Source organism: Glycine soja, chromosome 12 (assembly GCF_004193775.1).
Source record: "Glycine soja cultivar W05 chromosome 12, ASM419377v2, whole genome shotgun sequence".
Classification (NCBI taxonomy): Eukaryota; Viridiplantae; Streptophyta; class Magnoliopsida; order Fabales; family Fabaceae; genus Glycine; species Glycine soja.
The window spans coordinates 27656614-27663997 of NC_041013.1; the positions used below are offsets into that span (position 1 = coordinate 27656614).

Below are 7384 nucleotides of genomic sequence, written 5' to 3' on the forward strand. Positions count from 1 at the left end.
CATCAATAAAAAAAGTTTAAAATTGTGTCTAAAAATTATAAACAATAACTATTTTAAAGGACTAATGTGTCATTAACTAAACATGTAAGAGAATCAGTTTAAAACTTTTAAAAATTAGGAGACAATTTTATAGTAGAAAAAAAAGTTAAGGAATTACTCTTATATTTTAACCTTTATTTTATCTTTAACCGATGATAAATATGTTCTTTGGAGAAACTTAATGATGTGCATGAAGAAAATGATTATTATTAATATTGTTTAGAGATATTTAATATATATATATATATATATATATATTAATAGATTGCTAAAAGAATAATTATCGTATTAACTAAGACAAGAAATTGTACTTGCATATTTTATATTTATAAAATATTCAATTATATACTCTTTTTAGAGGATATTTATATTTACAATTTACTATTAATTATGAGATATATTTCCTATTAAATAAGGAAAAGCTTATATGCAAATTTTATAAGTGCTTTTAATAATGTTTTTCAATTAAAATAATAATTTCTCTATATGTCTTACAAATATTTTTTAGTGAGTTCGAATATTTGTTCAATATTTCAATGACATATTTTTGGCTATCAAAATACACCCATCAAATAGTGTGTTTGTTTGGGTACATTTACCTAAAGTATTTTTTATATACAGAGTGAATGATAATGTTTTGTGTTAAATTGTTTTGCATTCCATAAATATGCTCATATCAACATTAATGTAGCAATTATGGGTTTGTAGTAGAACTCTTAACACCCATACGTTTTCTTTCCTATTTAACATACACATATGTAGTGGTAATTATTATATATTTTTACTTTGTTTTTGTTTTAAAAGATAAACTATTGGGGAGATGGTTTTGAGCCGGCCTTAGAGAAAAAAAGGGTTTTCTAATTAAAATATTTTATAAAAACTTCTAAGAGTTTGTAGACCTTTGTGTTGGGCTTTTGTCTCCATAAGTCTAACTTACATTAAAAACTGTTCTAAGTCTCTCAACCTAACATTTTTCTCTTTTTCATATTCTTGCCTCTTCAGCAAATCGTGCCATCAGAGTTGTTGTATCTATAGATTGAGAAACCATCAAAATCATGTTGCACTTTCATCTTTTTGTTGTGGATCAATTCTTTCGAGGTAAGAGGAGTCAAACTATCTCACTCATGGGTGTGGCTTTGGTTGTATGTATAGAGATTAACCCTAGATCCCCAATTGATTATAACTATGTGATTGTGTGTGAAAAGATATGTGATTATCCTAAATCCTTGATGTGTTTTTGGGATTAAAATCTGAGATTGAATTATGCGTTATAGTTAATTGCATTTTCCCCCTTTTGTTTGCATGATACTAAAATTGGTAACTTGATAATTGATTGCTATTCATGTTTGAAATTTGCAAAATTAATCGATGTACTTTGTACTTTAATGTTTTAATTCATGTTTCAAACTATTTTGAATGCCTAGGAAACATTTGGTGGTGTTTGGGGGGGGGGGGGGGTTGTGAGAACCTCTGGTTCACATAACCCTATCCAAAACGTTTTGTTCATTGCATCTCACTTAGCGACTCTTGTAGATCTAGAAAAGTATGAAGACTAAAGTAAGTCCCTGAGAGGATTCACTTGGCCAAAATGTTGTATCGGCGAGATATGTTCTAACTAAACAAAAATAAGTTAGAGAGCACATCAATTTCACACTAAATGAGATCTATTATCGCAGATAAAAAATAAGTCATGGAGAACATAAAGTTTATGCTAAGCAAGATCCATTTGTGTTGAACAAAAATAATACAAAGAATTGGTTTAGGATCCTTGCTTTGTGTTATTGAATGAGATTTAGTCTCACTAAGCAAGTAGAGTAAGTGTCACCGAGCGAGTTTGTTTCTCGACAAGCAAAAATGTAGCAGAAAACTTAGGATTTTCCTTGTGTTGTGTCGCTATGTGAGGGCATCCCTCATCAAGTGAAAACACATTTTTAGAGTACGAAAGTTTACCTTCTTAAGTACATGGTGTCCTTGCAATAAGAATATGCAAATGTTTATGACTTGAAATGCTTAATATGTTTATATGTGATGTCCAGCCAAATCCTGAGGAGTGACCTTAGAGAGAAGGCCTTAGTTTATGTTTTGCTGCCTTGGTTTTACTTATTTGGGTCTTGCATAGTTTTGGTACATTTAACATCAAGGTTTGGACATTTTGTTCATATTTTAATCATAAATAACTTATATATATTATTTAGTTAGAATAATCTTATTTTTCATGTTTTACTATAGCAATGTTACAAATGAGATAATAGTATGACCATTGCTTTAGTATAGAAAATTAATACATGCTATCAATATATATATATATATATATATATATATATATATAATATTATAGTACCTCACATCTTTCTATTTTTCTTTTTGTAATGTATTTTGAATAATGGGTTTTCATTGCTTTTGTCTAGATAAAATCTACAGATTAAGGTGGCGTAATCATCTTGATCTTCAACTTAACAAAGTTCTATTTATAAAAGAGGAAGAAGAATTATTTGCAGCTCGCAAGCTTTAGGGGGCAAGGTTAGAAACCATTGCAAAGGTCTTCACTCTTCAGTGGCAGGACAAAAAATTCCTTGAAGAATCATTAGCATGTTATAATGGCAAGAAAGGGAAGGGAATCCAAGAAGAAAAGTTTTCAACCCTTTGAACTTCTCTTTCACCGCGCAATGGGGTTTGCACTTGATGGTGAGTACTAAAAGAAAACCTAAGGAGGATTTTTGCAATTCACATGTTCTCTTTTAGGAGGATTACTGCTTTTGGTGAGTTTTGAGCTCAAGTGGTGAAAGAAATTTTGGGCATGGTGGGAAAGGACATTGTGGTGGAGGTAAGGAAGGTGTTGCATTTTGGGTCATTGAATAACATGATGAAGAACATGTTTGTGAAGAGTTATGTGTTTGGCGAGGGTTAGGGGGTGATGGTGTGAGCTTGAGGAGTTAGTGAGTGAAAGGTATGATTTGCTTAGAGTGCTTAACTAAAGTCACCACTTCCCACTTTTGTGTTGGTTGGATTTGCAAGGTGTGAGGAAGAGGTGCATGAGTTTGGTGGATAAAGTGAATGTTTTTGTGGGGAAAATCATTTTGGATAATGGAGTGAAGAGGGTTGTTGAAGGTGAGGATAAGGTCAGGGTTACTGAGGGCTCTAATGACTTTGTTGATGTGTTGTTGGATTTGGAGAAAGAAAACAAGCTTCAACACTCTGATATGGTTTTTGTTTTGTGGGTAAGCTTTTTCTTATTTAATCTCATGTTCATTACTTCTTTCATTTCAAATAATTATTTTGTTTATTTTTATATCATTTTATAGTACATGCTAATTTGAATCTAGTTTATTAATGACCTTATGAATGTGCCAATGACAAAGTAATGCAATTTAATGTGATTTTACTTTTCAGGAAATGATATTTAGAGGGATTCATACAATGGATATTGTTCTGCAGTGGATTCTAATTAGGATGGTTCTGCATCTAAATATCCAAGACAAGGCTTAGTCTGTAATTGACTTTGTGGTTGGTGTAGAAGCAAGCTTCATGATGATGAATCAAGTTGATTCAAGTAGTTTTGATGATGACAAAAAGCCCAAGAGAATGATTTCAAGATTGAGTCAACAAGTTCAAGATCAAGATTAAATCAAGAAGATTCAAGAGAAGATGAATTCAAGATTCAAGAGAAGAAATCAAGAATACTTCACAAGGGAAGTATTGAAAAGATTTTTCAAAAAACAAACATAGCCCAATTTTGTTTTTCAAAAAAGTTTTTCTCAAAATTTTCTAAGTTACCAGAGTTTTTATTCTCTAGTAATCGATTACCATTTTCCTATAATCGATTACCAGTGGAAAAGTTTGATTTCAAAAGCTTTTAACTGAATTTGCAACGTTCCAATTGATTTTTAAATGATGTAATCGATTACAATATATTAGTAATTGATTACTAGTGTATCTGAACGTTGAAATTCAAATTCAATTGTGAAGAGTCACATCTTTTCATAAAATGCTTTGTGTAATCGATTACATGGTTTTGGTAATCGATTACCAGTGACAAGTTTTGAATAAAAATCAAGAGATGTAACTCTTCAAATGGTTTTCTCAAGATTTTCTCAAGGTTATAACTCTTCCAATGGTTTTCTTGACCAGACATGAAGAGTCTATAAAAGCAAGACCTTGACTTGCATTTTATGTACTTGATATAACTTTTTACACACCTTTTTGAACATCTTCTTGAAATTCTTATTCTTCTTCTTTTGCCAAAAGCTTTCTAAGTTTTCTGGTTTCCAAACCTTGTTCTTTCACAGAAAACAAAAGTGTGCTATTCATCTTTTTCATTCTCTTCTCCCTTTGCCAAAAAGAATTCGACAAGGACTAACCACCTGAATTCTTTTTGTGTCTTTCTTCTTCATTTTCCAAAAGAACAAAGGACTAACCGCCTGAATTCTTTTGTGTCTCCCTTCTCCCTTTACAAAGAATTCAAAACGACACAGTCTGAGAATTCTTTTGATTCTTTCCTTTCCCTTAAACAAAAGATTTCAAAGGACTAACCGCCTGAGAACTTTGTCTTAAGACATTGGAGGGTACATCCTTTGTGGTACAAGTAGAGGGTACATCTACTGGGGTTGTTGTAACTGAGAACAAGAGAGGGCACATCTCTTGTGGATCAATTTTAGTGGAGGGTACATCCACTTGGTTGTTCAAAGAGAACAAGGGAGGATACATCCCTTGTGGATCTTTGCTTGTAATGACTTTTACAAGGTTGAAAAGAAATCTCAAGGACCGCAGGTCGCTTGGGGACTGGATGTAGGCACGGGTTGCTGCCAAACCAGTATAAAACTCTTGTATTTGTCTTCTTCTTCTCTACACTCTTTAATTTCCGCTGTGCACTTTAATTATCTCTTTAACTTTTGGTTAAGTTTCTTTTTCTTTTCTTAACTTTGTAGTAAAAGCCTAATTAAATCTAGTAACATTAAGAAGGATAGTTTTTTAATTAGTCAAGGCACATTAATAATTAATTCAACCCCCCGTTCTTAATTATTTCGAGACCACTTGATCCAACAGTTGGTATTGAGTGCAGTGCGAGTGATGATGACCTTCCCAACCTTCCTTATGTGCATACCATAGTGAAAGAAACCCTAAGGATGCATATCAGGACCTCTTTATTTCATGGGCCAAGTTTTCCATATACAACACACAAATTGGAAACCACTTTATTCCAGTTGGCACCACTACTATGGTCAACATCTGGGCTATTAGTCATGACCAAGATGTTTGGGTTGAGCTAGAACAGTTCAAGCCAGAGCATTTTTTGAAGTACGAGGATTTGCCAATTATGGGGTCTGATCTTAGGTTGACACCATTTAGCTCTGGAATAAAGGTGTGCCCTAGAAAAGCCACGGGCTTGGCCACTGTTGAACTTTGGCTTGCTATGTTCTTACAAAACTTCAAATGGATGCCTTATGATTCCGGTGTGGACTTGTCTGAGTGCTTGAAGCTCTTTGTGGAAATAAACACTCTCTCATAACCAAAGTTGTTACAAGACCTGCTTCTCTTGCTTGTGTAAACCAATTTGGTTAATCAAGGCACATAACTTTGTTATGTAATTAGGTTGGAATATCCCATCATTTTAGGATTTCTAGTTTTAGTCCTTGAACTTTCTTTTTGCTGGCTTTAGCTCCTTAACATTTTTTTTGCCCTTACTTATAGTCCATGGTCATAGACTAAAATTAAGGACAAAAATAAAATTTAAAGGACTAAAAGTAGGAATCGAAAAAGGTTAAGGAGTTAAAACCAACAAAAAAGAAAGTTCAAGGACTAAAAATAGAAATCCTAAAATGATGGGATACTCCAACTCATTACATAGCAAGGTTATTTGCCTTGATTAACTAAAGTAGTTTACACAAGCAAGAGAAGCAGGCCTTGTAACAACTTTGGTTATGAGAGTGTATTTCATTTCCACAAAGAGCTTCAAGCACTTAGAAGAGTCCACACCATAATCACAAGGCATCCATTTGAAGTTTTGTAAGAACATAGCGAGCCAAAGTTCAATAGTGGCCAAGCCCATGACTTTCTAGGCTACACCTTTCTTCCAGAGCAGCCAGGTGCCAACCTAAGATCAAACCCCCATAATTGGCACATCCTCATCCTTCCAAAAATGCTCTGGCTTGAACTTTTCTAGCCTAGACCAAACATCCTGGTCATGAGTGATAGCCTACATGTTGACCATAACAATGGTGCCATCTAGATGAAGTGGTTGCCATTTTGTGTGTTGTGTATGGAAAACTTGACCCATGTGATGAAGGTCATGGGTTCAATTCCCTTTAGACACTTTTTTTTCACTCAATTTAACTTTGTGCCATATAAGTGTTATCTCAGTAGTAAAGATCAACTAACGGAAGGACCAAAATTGTTGAAAAAGAAGGGGACTAAATGTCTTGGTTGTAAAATAGGGGGACCAAAATTGTGTATTGAGTATTATAGGGGAGAAAAGGTATGTTTTAGCCTGATTTTTAAAACCAAATTCAAAATTTGATCCAACCTATTTTTTTGTTTATTCGATTTTCTATAGGTTTTTATTAGACTAGATTAGTTTATGAACATCTCTACTACACAAGGGTGGATTCAAAATTTAAGAAATTACATTTTAGAAGTATGCAAACTTTATGTATTTTCGAAACCTAAATTTTGAAATGATGAATTCTATCAATGTCATGGAAATTTTCAAAAGTACATAAAATTTTCATTTTTCCATAACTTTGGAAGTGATTTTTATGGATGGGTGTGGTATTTATATTTTCTCCTAAAAAGTCACCAAAAATCCTGTGATGGTAATCTGATGACTGAAATATACATGTGAAAGTTTGAAACCTAGGCCTACCTATACATATTCATAAAACAGAAAACACCAAGAAATAGCAATCACCACTAAACCCAGTCCTTGGAAGGAAGCTGCACAAAAGTGATGCCAAAGGTCAATAGTTAGAAAGTCCCAACAACAAGATCCCTATGAAGAGACATCTTGCATATCAGGATCTTTCTCACTACTCTCCTCTATCAGCCATCTAGCTCCTTCCTGAGGCACCTCTTCACTGGTTGTTGTCTTATCGCAAAATATGGCCTGATCAAGCATCTCTCGATCCCCCCTCATTAAAGACCTTCTTCTCCTTTGGCAAGTCCTCCTCGTCTATCTCCGGGTCTTCCTCCCTGCCTCCTTGGTCGACTATCAGCAGTGTTACCACTTGGGCGCTAACCCCCACTAAGGTCAAGACATGGGGTTTGGTCCCAAGTGGAAAGATGCGCTCCACCAAAGGTGAGGGTTCTAGAAAGAGAGAAGTAGTCAAAGTATGCTCAGAGTCCTCCATTT

General features: G+C 34.0%; 1 pseudogene; it reads left to right on the plus strand.

Moving 5' to 3' along the window:
* Window positions 1-2636: 2636 nt before the first annotated feature.
* On the plus strand, window positions 2637-5598 carry LOC114378904 (annotated as a pseudogene).
* The last annotated feature ends 1786 nt before the right edge of the window (window positions 5599-7384 follow it).